The 15,177-nt window shown below is 43.3% G+C and overlaps 1 protein-coding gene across 1 annotated transcript in view; it reads right to left on the bottom strand.

Moving 5' to 3' along the window:
* The window catches only part of LOC131259312 (neuropeptide SIFamide receptor-like), a 104,916-nt gene that overhangs the window by 60,003 nt on the left and 29,736 nt on the right, over nt 1-15,177 (bottom strand). The gene's annotated exons all lie outside the window — the stretch shown is intronic.

Raw genomic sequence — 15,177 nt, forward strand, 5'->3', positions numbered from 1 at the left:
TAGCTGCGGCTTTTGCTGGATAGGCACAAAAGCCTATTCAATAGCGGCACCGTCTGCAGAAGAACCGCTAGGTGGGATGAGTGTCAATGGGCGCAGGGCGATTCAGTAGCGGCCCCGACCGTGCGAATCCTAATGCAATTACACACAACGAACGAAAAATAGAAAGAAGTACCAAAGAGGCACTCGCAAGAAGCTGTGCAGAGAGTTGGGGAAAGCGTGCGTGCCCTTTTCATATTTGTTTTCTTTGTTTAATCTCTCTCTTTTTTCCACACACACACTTTACCAGTCAGGATGCGGAGGCCTCATTAGCGTCCCAACCTTCGAGCCTGTACAACGCCACGTCGGTCGTTGGGTCGGCGTTAAGTCATTAACGTCATCTTCCACGCTCCGGGGACCGCAATGCCACAATATATATACAAAAACGCATACACCCACACACACCCGTGCCCCGGGGGGAAACGGGGTTGGTCCTTTGCATAATTATCAAGAGGCTCTACTCCGCCCACGCGGTGCATCTAATATGTTCGTCATTGTCGTTGATCTGCCGAGATCTGCGGCTGAAACTTGAATTTCTACTGCAATGCAATTGCAGGCCATACTGGACCGGCTTACCGGCACATTCGCCCGGACCAACGGCAGCCACGGACGTCCGACCGTGCATCCCGTGCATGCCGTAACGTACATTCTCGTTCTCGAGCGTTTTGCGTGGGTATGATTTGCGTCGACAAAGGGCTCCACAAGCCCAGAATCCCCGGTGCATCGCCCGAATGTCTTGGATTCCGCCCGCTAGCCGTCAGCCACAGAATGGCCCGAAAACGTCAAAGCCCTCACCGGCAGACGCAGTGACGCAGTTTGGCATGAGCTCGTGGCTGATGGCTCATTTGAGCGAGTAGGATCGGACCAGGGCGGAACTCGAACCGTATGGGTGGAATGGTCTTGAAGTTTGCCTTTTCTTGGGACACGCCAATGGCAAGCCATGCAGCATGAGCAGCTTCCTGTGGGATTTCATTCGACCGCTACAGACATTCTGCTGGATGATTCACACTCACTGAACAGCTTCGCTCTTTTTGATCTTTGTCTGATATCTTATCGTCTTAGTAACATATTTAGATGTCGGGTAGGGACTATTTAAACTCTATTATTTGTTTGCATGGTGCCGACCCTGACCTTGACCATGTAGTGAAGATCTTACAAACATTCCAAGATGGCAAATGAGTTGTAAACTTTGACACATTAAAAAGATTTTTTCACAAATTTTTGATGAAAGTCTGCCTGTCAGCATATAGAATAGTTTTAAAAAGCGTTTAGCAAAGATTACGAAGAAAGTTTCATGTCAGAAAACTCTTTTTCTATTGGGATGTGGTTTGAACGAATGGAAAGGATATGCGTTATAAAAATGTTACTGATAATTTATATCAATTAAAACGGCCTTCACTTTTGGAAAATATTTGTGCTCACGATAACCCAGACCTTTCTCATTTTCTTTATGACCTAAACATTTATTCGTGGACGCAGTTTTTCCAGAGGGTTTAGTAGTTTTTTCTTCAATTTAACATACTTTACTTAACAATTTTACCGCAAAAAATATTCCATCATCTTTTGATGCATTCGAATTTTTTAGGTACTCTGCACCTGTCCCGACTGGTTTTGCGTTGAAAGAACGGCCGATTCCCTTGACATACTCGGGAAAATCTCTACCTAAACACAAGCCAACAAGTAACGAATGGGACAACAATCGTACGACGTTTTTTCGTGATTAAAAAGCTCCTGTTCTTATCACAGCGACACACGTGCTTTTAGGCAAATTGAACCGAAACTAGCACAAAGCGCCATCCAACATTCGGCGAACAATGGCGCCGGCACTGAGCCCGAACCGTTTTCCCAACGGTACGCTTTACTTCATCGTTGGCTGGGTCGTTGTTTTGTTGTGTCCGCCGAGTTGGGAGAGGCTGACGGGGTGGTTCCTAAGACTCCGTTTTGGTAAGAGTATGGAGTTATGCGGTGATGACCCGCATCCATTCATCTGTTTGGCCTTGAAATGTGTCAGATATTAAATATTCTGAAGCGTGAATGAATGACGTGCAACAATCATACACTGTTCTTATGTTAACACAGTTACAACATACTTCAGGATCTTAAGGGTCACTTGAACAACGACATAAATCACGAAACGTCATAGAAATAAGTGCATAAATTTAAGATTTTACTTTACTTTACTTTATTTCGATCTTAGTCAGTTCAGGTTCGTAGACTGCAGGACCAACATGGGCCCTCCAAACAACTGATCACGTGAAAATCATCCCGTGAAGCTCTGGTTAAAAGAAGGGCTTCCAGCAAAGAAAAAGTTAAGAGACGCAAGCCACAGGCCTCTCCTCAAATTTCCTTCCTTCACCTTCGTCCTATGCTCGTCATGTGTTGAGTGATTAATCAATCTTGCTGCGACCGGGGTGATAAATCAAATTTGTGGGAGCAAAAGTGCAGCAATTACAATTATCGTCGCCTTTTCCCATCGCCTAGCCGGGGTCTAGCGATGTAGTCGCTGCTTTTGTCACTTAACTCCAAGCGGACCATTTGGTACCGCCATCGTAATGACTCACATCCTATTGGATTTCTTTTCTGGAGCCTGCGGACGTGAGCGTTCAATTAAGGGTGCATTTGGCCTGGGCGTCGTTTCAGACCATTGTTTCTCGTGTGCCGAGAAGAATTCCATTTCCTCGTTAGCCTCCTACAGTTAGCCGTGGTTCACCCATCGGAGGATGGATCAAAACCATTGGACTCGGGAAAGGCCCTCGCTTTGCTGCACTTACTTTTTCAAGCCTTCGGTCGCATGATCAACACGAGCAGTAAGAAAAACCCTTCTTTTCTGTTGCTACCGCGCTAGCAATGCAACGCTTCCGTATGGAGAAATCCGACGAGTCCCGAAGGAAAACTAACGTCAAAGGCGGCGACTATGTAAGTCCCTTCCCTCGAGGTTTCAGCTAATAGCTTGAACATACCAAACAGGAACATTGAAAATTCTGCTTTATTGCAATCCTGCAATATTTTGAAATGACGGTTTAGAATAGCTTCGTTAAGCTTGCGTTAAGAATTAAGGAAGTCTTATAGTATAGCCATAAAATTTTGATAATGTTAGGATTATCAATAATGTCAATATTTTATAAGTGCGTACTTAAAATCAGGTAAATAGGAGATATGTTTGCAATGATACAAGAAAGTCGTCACTTGTTGTCAAGTGCCTACAGTATTTCCGAAGCAAAGTTATAAACGGTCTCATGAAATTTGTTCAAATATTTCAGACACTCAAACTTGTCAATTAGCATATATTTGACTATAAAGGCAAATTACATTCCATAACAGGCCAATAACCGATTTTTTTTTTCAAATCGATCGTAGCTTTCTGACGAAAGATCATATCCTAGTTCTAGACAAATTTCAGAATCAAGGAACGTTACGTCATGTATAGTTCGCTGTGACTTGTTTTCTAATGTTTGTCCATTGTAGAGCCGATGCAAATAAAGTCGGATGCATTCAGTGTAATTTTGCGTCTTTGAGAGTAAACGAACATCAGAAAGGTAATGAATTCATCTAAATGTGTAAATATTATACATCATCACTAACAACTAAATTTCATACACTCATGTTTAGTTTACACGAGGTACAAAAGACTGAAAATACACGCGAAAATATCGCTTTTTTTCGTTTCGTGTTAACGTTACAATTTGGGAGCCGATTCAAACGAAAGCGCAGACAATGTTGATTTTAGTGTTTAACTACAAAACAAATAGCAGAGAGGTACTAAGCATGATAATGCTTAGTTTACATGAAGCGCAAAACATCCTTTGCAAACGGTAAATGCTGTCAGTTAGTCAGTCAATTGTCAAAATTTGAAAATGTGTTTTTCGGTCAGCGTGTGAGTGAAAAATAGATTTGCAATAATTTGCCCACCGTTGCTTTACGCATAATGTAAACTAATAACTATTCGAGATGCTTTCTTATAATCGCAAGTTATATATTCAATGCTTTTCGGCATTACAATGTATTAAGACCAGGTTTTGTTGTTCAAAAATAGCTGTAACCAACTAATTAACCCTTGCTTTCGATGTGAGATTGAATAAAACATTCAATTTCTTACTACACTTTTGAACTAACCTACCGGCTCTAAAAATTGTCAATATCAGCGATTCAATGGTCATCATCCTGGGTAAAAAGGCACATAACAGAATGTCATCAACGCCGGAAGGACAATTGAATAAGATTTTTCGAAATTCATCCAACTACATCACCCTCCCGGCAGAGCACGGAGTCCCGGGCAAGGAATTCATTTATTGCGGGCCACGAATTTCCTCCTACCAGTCCACCGCGGTAAAAATTACCCGCCTTCGCTGCGCACCCTCTCCGGAACCGGTGCGGAACCTTGATTTCCAGAATTGCCATCCAACTTCCCATGGCCACGGCCACTTCCACCCGGATCCCGGTGGCCACGAGGACTCATGAATATTCATTACACTCTCTCCCTTGCTCTCCCAAATTCTTGGGCCTCGCGCCCGCCCCCGGGTCATAGGCAAGAAATGGCCGAGAAGCCGCTCAAGGATAATCAATTCCAATTAGAACAATTCTCGGCCACTTCTTTCCGTAATGGGCTCTCTCAGATGATATCGAAGGAGGGAGAGAGGGAAGGAGTGAGGGACGAAAAGGTCGCTGACGCTGTATAAAGGTGAGCCCGTTTTTGGAGCGAATGTCAAACGGTGACGTTCGGTGGAATTGGTCAAAAGAAATGTTCCCATCAAAAAGCCCTGGTTGAGTGGACTGCGGCACAGTTGGTAAGTATAATTTAATTACATTAATTTAGATGATTCTCACAAAAGCCCCCCCAACGCGGGTTGTAGTGGATTTGAAAGTGGTTCCGATGGGAGATCAAGCGAGCAAGCAGTTATGGTTGGCTTTGAGGAAAAAGCCGCTTAGTGCAAGGTTACAGGAACCCCCCCGGTAGTATGAGGATAAATAAACATTGTATCAAAAATCCTTTCCTCCATCCCCGAGGGTCGCGTCGCTGGGGAAATGGAACTTTTTGTCGTGCCAGAGAACGAGAAAAAGATGCTCGCGCCATCGGGTTTGATCCAGCAGGGATTAAAGCCAAATGCCTTCCAGGGAAGGTTGGTTTAGAGTTTTCCACCACTTTTATCGGTATCGTATGAACCGGGTTTTCTTAAAGTGTATGGCGTGTGCGCAAATATTTACCATTCGTCTTATGCAATCGCCGATGACGTGTGACGAGGTACGGGCGCAGCGCTTGAGGGGCATCAATAGTTGATCAGTTTAGCAACGGCTCTGACAAACCATTTCCAGCGGGCACAAGTTGGCCCGCGGGCCACGATTTTCCCAAGGGCAATTTTGTCAGAGAGTTTCGGCCTGTGCTGGATCGTTCAATCGAGCGCAGCATCGCGGGTCGTATGCTGCTTTTCCCATGCTTCCGCTCGCTCTACGAAGACTACTGCCAGGGTCGGAGGCATCTAAGCCGGGACGGTAAGGAAGAGAGGTAGTAGGTTGCTAAGGATCTCTTAACGATGCGATGATGCTTGGAAAATTCGCCCAAAGAGATTGGTTGAAAAAGTACGTGACGACAAGGCGGTACCGCGGTAGGGCGACGAGGTGGCACCGGTTCCGTTCAATATCGGCACATGGAAGTCATAAATCGAAATCCACCGCCCACCGCCAAGAAGTGGCCCGAGATGGAGATGGGAGCCATCTTTCTTTGCGGGTTTTGTTTTCTTCTTGTTTGAAAATCGCTCGATCGGATATGTGTTTGGAGTTTAATGTGTGTCGAATGTTTGGCCATGTGTATGTGAGTGTGTGTGTGTGTATGTGGGCGAAAGTACTTCACCAAACACTTCTGCACGTGGCGGTTCGCACATGCCCGCCCCCTGTGCGGTTCGAGAAGGTCCTCATCGATGCGAGGCGAAGATGACGAGCCACCCCCCGGGGATGAGTCCGGGCGACGAAATTAAATTACCCACCAAATGGCGCGGGCGGTTGCGGCGTCATCGCCGACTACGAAAGCATTTAAGTACGTCGTCCATTATGCTCCGAACTGCATCTTGACATACTTCCCTAGCGCGCTTGTCGCTTATCCAACCTTGGGGCGAACGCGGAAAGAAGCTGAGAGGTTTGCTCTCGCCTTTCTCCACGTCGCCATTCGTTTATGGTTGCCATCAGCCAGGATTCGATTGTTTCAATCACCCGCACAGACACACGTACACATACGCCCATGTGTCCGATGGCAACTCAACTCAAACAACACCGAACGCTGGGCAAACTCATTTGCGAGGGATTACGCCGGGGGATAACGATCTGCTGTAACCGCGCGCAAAGAATTGAACCATTAATATCTGATCGGTATCTTCGGGAAACCCTCGGTGATGGAGAGGAATATGAAGGGGGTAGGTTGATTGTCCGTGCAAAATAGAATGAAAATGTCACGTTCACGTGTGATCTGTGGGTTGAAAAATGATAACGGACCTTTTACCGTTTAAACGGATGTCGTGCGAACGCATAAACCCATTCTACTGTGGGTTGGCGAATATTAGCGCAAGTTTGAAGGTGTTCAAGGATTTTTTTTTGTTTTGTTTTGTTGTTTTGTATCGTTTACATCCCCAGTTGCGTGAATATATATTCTTCAGTGGGTTCATGTTACTTTAAAAACAAACCGCTAAACCTTAGATGTTGGGACATATGGCCTTAGTTGCCGGTCCTTAACCCTTAGAGGTCTACATCACCAGATTTGCTGGCGAAGGCCCAGGAAGCTGGATTCAACAGCCGTACTGGTGTAAATCCTCGCAGACTAAGAAGAAGAAGAAGAATCTTAGAAGTTCAAGTGCTTTAAGGGACAGAATTTAATTCAAACAAATTTCCTGCTGTATTCAAACGGACTTTCCACTGTGGAGACGGTAAAAACATCCTGATTGGCAGCCAATGTGGTCGTGATATAAGGTTTATCGGTGATATAAACAAACATAGTATGATTTGGTTTCCAGGCGCTTTTATTGTTACGTTCATATTTGGAAGTTTTATTGAGTTTAAACATTACACATTACATACATTAGGTGAGTATAATAAGTAGGCATTGTTTGCTAGCCCGAGAATCCAGAAAGAGGGCACGAAACAACAGCCAGCAGCATACGGAATTAAAGTAGTAGAATGGTGCAAAAATTTGGAATCCCCGAAAGACAAGATCTTAATCATCATGCAGTGTTGCAGTTTCAATGTTTACAGCTACTACTGTTGCTTTTGTGAACCCTTTCAAAATGGTTAGAATAATAAATTAAAACATATTCAAATCTGTCTGATCGAATGATGAAAGAAGAATCAATCTGATTATGTTTGTTCATCTCTTGGGAAACGTTAAGGAAACCGACTGTTTATGACCATTATGTTTATCACTTAATAACTATCGATCTCCACAGAATGAACCCTTTGGAGCTAGTGCATAAGGTTACACTTTTTTTTATTCAATAATAAGTACTAACCTTGAAGGCTGAACAATGTAGACTTAAAAAATTGAATTGTGTAACGGATTGATTTCAGATATTTTTTTTCTGTTTAAAATGTGGCATGAAGTCATATGAAGAACTTTCAACATTTATTTGGGTGGCAAATCAATGTGAAATTGATGTTTAGCACTTCTTAAAACTTTTTATGAGCATAAAGACCATGTAAATTTTGCGAGCTTAAACGGAGTTTCTTTGGATCATCCGTTAACTTCTACAATAACAAATGCAATTCAGTTGGGATACATTAATTTTCTAATATTCTTTTTGACTAATTATGGTTTGATAAATATTTGGTTCGAAATTGACGGCACTTTGACGGCCGCACAATTCACGGCGTCGCAACGCTTTGCGACCGGTGCGTTTGCGCTAGTTCCTCTGTATCTGGCCGCCCTGTTTGATACAGGGTTTTTCAGTTGATATTATAACAGTAGCAGTATTTATTCTAACTGCAGCACATGATATTCCAACAGTACCAGTTGATTTCATAACGCAATCATGTTTATTATAACTGTGTCAGTTGAAATCAGAATCGTAGCAGTTGATATTATAATCCTCCTGGTACAGCAGCTTGAGCGAAGTACGCAACAGGCGAGTGTAAACGTATATCGCACGAATGAAAGCACACGGTTGATCTACATAGCAGGTGGGTTCATAACGAATGAAGCTCTTCGATTTCATTGGAACGAAACTGCTCACAAAAATAAGTAAAAAATGACATGCAGTCAACATGAAAATTAATCAGCACTGCTTGTTTAAAAATTCCTTTCGTTTTGTAATGAAATTAAAGCGATTCATGCGAGATGAATTCACCTGCTATGTAAATCAACTTTGGCGTTTCATTCATGCGATATACGTTTATACTTGTTAGTTACGTACATCCCTCGACCTGCCATACCAACTTTATAATATCAACTGCTACGATTCTGATTTCAACTGACACAGTTATAATAAACATGATTGCGTTATGAAATCAACTGGTACTGTTGGAATATCATGTGCTGCAGTTAGAATAAATACTGCTACTGTTATGATATCAACTGAAAAACCCTGTAATTCTTTTTCAATCTTTATAAGAACGCGCCCTGTGAAATTTGTTTACTTTCCATTTGATATTTGTTTTTGTATCCAGTAGTCTGTGGTGCGTGTCTGGTGACAGCGTTGACAGCACACCAAAATGATGTGCTCGGATGCAAACTGAAACGGAGCCATTACATCTCTAAATGTATAGTTGTTGGTATATTGCAAAAGTACGGAGTTTGGTTCTTCAGAAGCATTGAACCAAAAACCCTAAAGGTAAAAAAGAAATATTTAACATAACTTTCACGTGTAATATATTGCCTAGAATTTGAATACAAGTTTGTCATAATGAACTTTTTTAAAAGCAACACAGAATTACAGTGACAGCCGACATAAAAGTCAAACAGTAAAAAATAAGGAAGAAGTAAAACTTGCTTCTGTATCTTCGGACATTCAACCAACATTCTTATGTGATATTTACGAGCAACTAAAAAAGTTTCAAACTTTCGAATATTGAACATATTGCCCACAAAATCGATGTCTATCCTTAGAGATAGATATCGTTTCGAGTTACTCACTCTCTTCAAAATTACTTTCCCACAAAAGGCATAAAAACGGCACGCACAGCCAAAAGCTACATTTTCCCAGGTATTCTCCGCGCAATCCACTCACCACCTTTACGCTCTCTTCGTCCCCTTTCGAACTTGGTGCACGTTGGTGAAAAACCAGGTCAAACACCCCCATCCGTACTCGCGGAGCCCGGAAGTCCCCGGAAGCGATTCTGAAGGATACAAAAAGTTGGATGACCCACAGCCGAAAGTTTGTTCCCGCGATGCATTTGTGTATCTTTGCAGGGCGTAAGTTTGCATTATGCGTTCATGCATGCGTTTCTTATGTATGGAAGCTTTTCCGACCACTCGCTAGAACACGGAAAAAGTTGCTTGAAAGGTGCTGGAAATGTTCGCGAACGCGTGCCGAGCAGTGCAGCAGGAACTTTTCGATTTCCGAACGCGTGTCGGTTTTTCGAACAGCCGTTTTCGGAGTTTTCCCCGCCCAGGTGAAAATGGGGAAAATTGGGGAAACGGTGTACAACAACTTACCCTTTCTCGTTGCATCCTTTCGAACGGAATTCGAGCTCGGCTCGCTAAAGCTCTCGAAGCTCGGCACTCTCGCGAGAGCGGAAAATGGAAACCTCCACCCTCCCAGCCCGTTTCTTCGCTCGCACGCTCCCTGTTGAAGGCACATGTTCGGCTGTGATTCGGAATGCAGCCGTCGCCTGCATATGATCCGGTCCATTGTCGGTCGGGAAGGTGCATCCGCGTTCGGTTCGGCAGGTTCGCCGAGCCGTTCTATTGACCCACACGCCCGCACACACCGACACGTGCGCTGGTGTGCGTTTGGCCTGGTTTCGCTCGTCGGGCCGTCGGGCTGTCTGGGCAGGGAAATTTATGGGTTCAACCGCTCGACGACTTTTTGCGCTACAGACGGGCTCAGACGCCCGGACCCGGAAGTTTTCCGAAGGGTAGCGCCGACCCCGGGAGCGCGTGATGGGACGTATCACCCGGGAGACACATGGACATGCCCGAACGCACTCTCACACACGAGTGTCTGCGTGCCCACTGTCCAGCGTCCTATGTCGTAGGGCGCTAAGTGAAAGCCAAAGTTCGGGCGCATTGTTTTGTGGTTTTTCGCATAGCTAATCGGAACCTCTCCATCGATGATGGGTTTTGTTTTTTGTCTTTGTTTATTTCGTCTCAATCCCAGGCCAAAAGGAAAAAGCAAAGAGTTGGAAAACAAACGAGCAAACTTTAAACAAACCGATGTTTTTCGAACTGTGGTTTCGAACATCGGTGACTGACCCAGAAGACGACCTGTCCCTGTCACTGTCCCACGATCTTACGGCTAACACAGCGGTGCGAAACGGTAGGGAAGGTGTGGTAGAATATAGACGGCTGCAGCCCACCCTAATCCTGGACTTCCGCCCTTTTCCCGCAGCAGCAGCGGCAGTGAAAGCGTGTACGACCGGAGTCGTCTCGGAGTTTGGTCACGTCGGGCGGAAGTGCTAGCGTCCGATGTTACACCACGTCGTCGGGCACCACCGGAACTCCAATGGAGCATCTAGCCGGGGTGCGTTGCGTACGTGAGGCGTTTAAGGATTGCCACCGGGAAAGCGGAACACAAATCCAGAACCATTGTCCAATCGGTGTGACAATAGTTTTCTTTATTTGCTTCCCATCTCGTGACGGAAGGAGGGCTTGGAAGAAGCGCGTGGCGCGGACAAAGCTACAGTGAAATGGGTAATAAATGAGATTAAGCTACTGCCACGGATGTCTCACTCTGCCGTGGGAGCGGTATTTTCCATTTCCGGTCGCGCCACCAACATGCCCCGGTCGGTGAAATCAGTGGTTGGAGGGGCGTAAATTGAAAGGCCACTGGAATACTGTAGATATCGGACACGATATTCAATTTGTGAAAAAATAAACCATGACTTCTGCACTCAAATGGCAAAACAAAGTCTTGCAAATTGTTTTCCCGTGTCTTGCGAATAGTTTACAAGTGTAAGACATTCTTAATCGAAACTTAACAATTAAGAACACCAGTCAAACAGCAATTAAACTAAACAAATATCAATTCTTTGAAAACAATTAGATTTATAGCATTATGTGGTTTACTAGTTTTATATTAGATGTTTTCTAATTTTGTTTCGATTGATTTTAGACGAAAAGCTCACGTTTAACACGTTGACTGGCATGGCTATTTTTTTTTTGTTTTTGTTTGATAGCCAGCTGCCATTAGCTCTAAATGTGTTTGTCCCATAAGTAAATGATAATGCAGCATAAAAATTATAGTAATATTAAAAACAAATTCTTTGAGAAGGTCAGTCTTTGCTTAGTCTTAAAAAACCGTCGGTATTATACATTATATAAATAAATTTAATTAAAAAAGAGTGTACAAAAAAAGTGTGCTAAAAACGCTTGGCAGTCCACTTGTTAATTGGTGAATAGCAGAACGAAAGTGGTGAAATGAACCGCTTGATATATAAGACATTAGGTACGGTCACACGAGACGAATCTTTGATGGCGAACCTTTCGCACACTATTATAAACGAATGCCAAAAAAAGGTTCGCCGAACCTTTTAGCGTTCACACGTAACGAATCTTTGATCTAGTTTCATTGATAGTTGGTAAGAATAAATCAAAGTAAGCATTGTAAACCAATGGGGAAATCGAACGGAACGTCAAAAAGGTTCGCGGCAAAGGTTCGTGCTATCCACCAAAATCGGTGAACCTTTTCTGCTCGAAAAAGGTTCGCGAACTCTGCTCGATTCACTAACACATTCAACAAAAGGTTCGCCGAGCGTCCAAATTCGAGCAGGGTTCGTCTCGTGTGACCGTACCTATTGAATTTGGCTTCGAACGTGCATGCGGAAAAGTTCTGTTTAGAAATTAAATAAGTTTACAGAGGTGAGATTCGTACATTGATGCAAAATATTTAAGGAAAAGACTTTTCGTGGAATAAATGTGATTAATTTCATAATTTCCTGAACGCAAAACAAAGTTAATAGTAGGAAACATATTACTTACATCGATGTACTTGAACAACTCCTATAGACAACAACTAACCGATCTACAAACGTGGCAATCCATGATAGCTCGTATGCTTCGAATACTTGGGAAACGGAAACCAGACTGGTAATTTGAACTTGGACCTTTCCGAAGAATGGCCGCCGGCAAGGAAGATACGCCCATACGTGTGGTAAGCAAGCAAACCCGGCATCGGAAACCGCTGGAGCCGTTTTAATTATCGCATATCGAGCAAACATGCCCCCTTGTTCCCAGAACCGGCTGGTCAAAGTGTATTGGCTAGCGAAGAAAGAAAAGAAGCCGTTGGTCGGAAAAGGCAGCGATGGGTCGGAATGATTGCGACCATTGATATGCAACCTGTTAACGTCTGGCACAGGCAGAGCGCTGGACCAACATCAAATGAACTGTTGAACATTGGTTGAGAAAGCTGCCAATCCTCTGTTTCCCGGAGTCTGGGGGACTTTTCCATCATTTGCCATCGCTTCCGGAAAAACTTTCTTTCCCGTTTATCTCATTTCGACATCCACCGCTACATCTTCCCTGCTGAACTCACATTCACACGCACACACACACATATCCAAGTAGGACTTAACATGGCCACGGTAAGACCAAAAGTTCATTCTCCCTTTGGGCTCGTTTTGGGAAAGCGCGCCGAGCACTGCCGAGCTCCAGTTTTCCCGCGCCTGTGCGTGTGTGTTTCTCGTCCGCGCGGTATGTCTGTGTGCTTTCTCGACCGCTCCCGACCCCAAAGCACCCACCTTATGTACAGAAAGCCACCCCCGGGCTGAGGAGGTTGGTCCAGGGAGGCTTTGCGATGACCTATTTATTTTATTCCCACTCATATCCGAATTGATTTTCTTTCGCATTTCGTTTCCGGGAACCCTCCGTCCCAACCGGTGGCTTAAAGGCAGATAGCGTCTTCTGTCTTTTATCCCTTCTGCTTGTCTTTGTTGTTTTTCGCTCGCGATGTCCTCCCGCTTGAGCAAGCCATCTTCGCAGGCACTTTGAGATTGGTGTTTTTTTCCCGGATGGCAATGATGGCAAAGAAAATGTCACTTAAAGCGAACCTGCAGCAGTGTGAAAAGCAGTGAAGCGGAAAAAATTACCCTTATAAAAGGAAAAGTGGTTGTGCTTATGCGTGCCAGGGAAGAGGAAAATGGATCGCAAAAGACGATGATGGTGGAAAAATCTCGCACGGAGCCGCATTGTATTTCGCCTCATCCGTTTCGCGAAACCGTAAACACACACACACACGCACACGTGCACACATTCAGCAGAGAAACGGGCCTGCCTGTACCAGATTAGCCCGCATTACTGCCGAATTCCGGAACGATGGTGCACTGGAGTGAGACCCAAATTTATATGTCTTGTGCTCCGTACTCCTTTTCAGAGCCCCAAACCGTGAATATACTTCAGTCGTCAGTAACTTTCCGTGCGTTAGACCTTAATCTTCAACCGCAGGATGAAGTGGATCCACGCCCTTTAAGGATCTGCTTAACTCCAACCTTATTGTAACGAATGTCTTTTATTGAAAGAAAAGATAGCCTACTTCAGGTGAAATTGAATACAACCTGGCCTTTCAGTGCACTTCGATGTGACGGAGTGTCGAATTACAATATTGCGAACGGAATCGAAATCTAAGTCACCTAAAAACACTAATCGAAATCTAAGCCACCGAAAAATCTCTTGGGTTACAAATGAAATTTTGGAACCGATACGGAACGAATCGGTTTTCTTCGTCTAGAAAATGTTCAAAAACGCAAGTCATCATTGCGCGACCTTCCAATACTGATATCGTTAGGCTTTGCAATCACGTGGAACAGGGGTTGAATTGACATGATGGTCGAAACTTGTATCTGTCATTCAATCAACAAAGTCCAAAAGAGGTTTTATAAAAACTGCCAATATTGTCATTTTCACCTCATTTTTCCTATACTTTATTATATTAACTGGCAAAAATAAATGACTCAGCAACCGATTTAGGTGACACCGGTTGTAAAATGAACATTCTCTTTATTGTAAGTATTTTGACTAAGCTTTTTCAAAAGTTTCAAAACATATTACGTTTCAAAATGTGTTTGAATGCATTTCAACAATTTAAATTGTTGAACTTTTTTCATTTGTAAAGAATATGGTGGACAAATTCAAAATATTCAGTGACACATTAATTAGTTATTTCTAGTACTTATGTATATTATGGCCAATATTAGAATTGACTATGTTGAAGATTTTTCTTAATTCACTTCTATTTTGTTTTAAATGATTATTCGAAAAGCTCGATTTATTTTCTGTTTTATAGTTTTTCAACATACTTTTGAAGCAAAAATACGAAAGCCAACAATTGCATGTTTTTGTTCTAAAGTCGGTAATAGATTTTTGAAAACTTTTGCATGTAACAAGAATATTTCAAAACAAAATGAGTTTTGTTTGAAACAAATACCAAATCGTGGAAAGTCAAACTTAAAACTAAAGTAGAAAATGATCAGAGTCATTAAACTTGGTTAAAACAACCCATGTATTTGAAGAGAAAGAAAGAATTTATGATTTTTTCTGGATTGTTCACTACGAAAAAATAACATGTAAAAATATCAAGCACACGCGTTCCAGCCTAAACATTCTTTTGCGAAAATTAAGTGATAAAGTTTAGCTTGAGTCCTGACACGTACGAAAAGAAGGATATTTACATTCATTTTTCTCATTCATCTAGTAAGAAAGTTCTCGTTTATGGGTTCTTTGACTCTGTTTTCCCCTGCGTAGATTGGTACTTCTGCTTTCAGTTTTCCTCCTGATATCGAAACCGGTCCCAAAGTCGACGGCGATTTTCTTCTCGCACCATTTTGCTGGCTCAGCTTCTCACTGCGGACACAAGCAAGCGTCATCTCACAAACGTCTTGTATTACCCGAGCGCTCTTCCGTTCGACGGCTTTGCGATTGTTGTTTCCTAATACGATTGTCGGGCGGCAAGCATGATATTCTATTTCTATTTATGTTTCTTGTCCTTTCTGCCTAGTTGCTCTTTTTGCAAACGA

The sequence above is a fragment of the Anopheles coustani genome, chromosome 3 (genome assembly GCF_943734705.1).
Source record: "Anopheles coustani chromosome 3, idAnoCousDA_361_x.2, whole genome shotgun sequence".
In the NCBI taxonomy this organism is placed as follows: Eukaryota; Metazoa; Arthropoda; class Insecta; order Diptera; family Culicidae; genus Anopheles; species Anopheles coustani.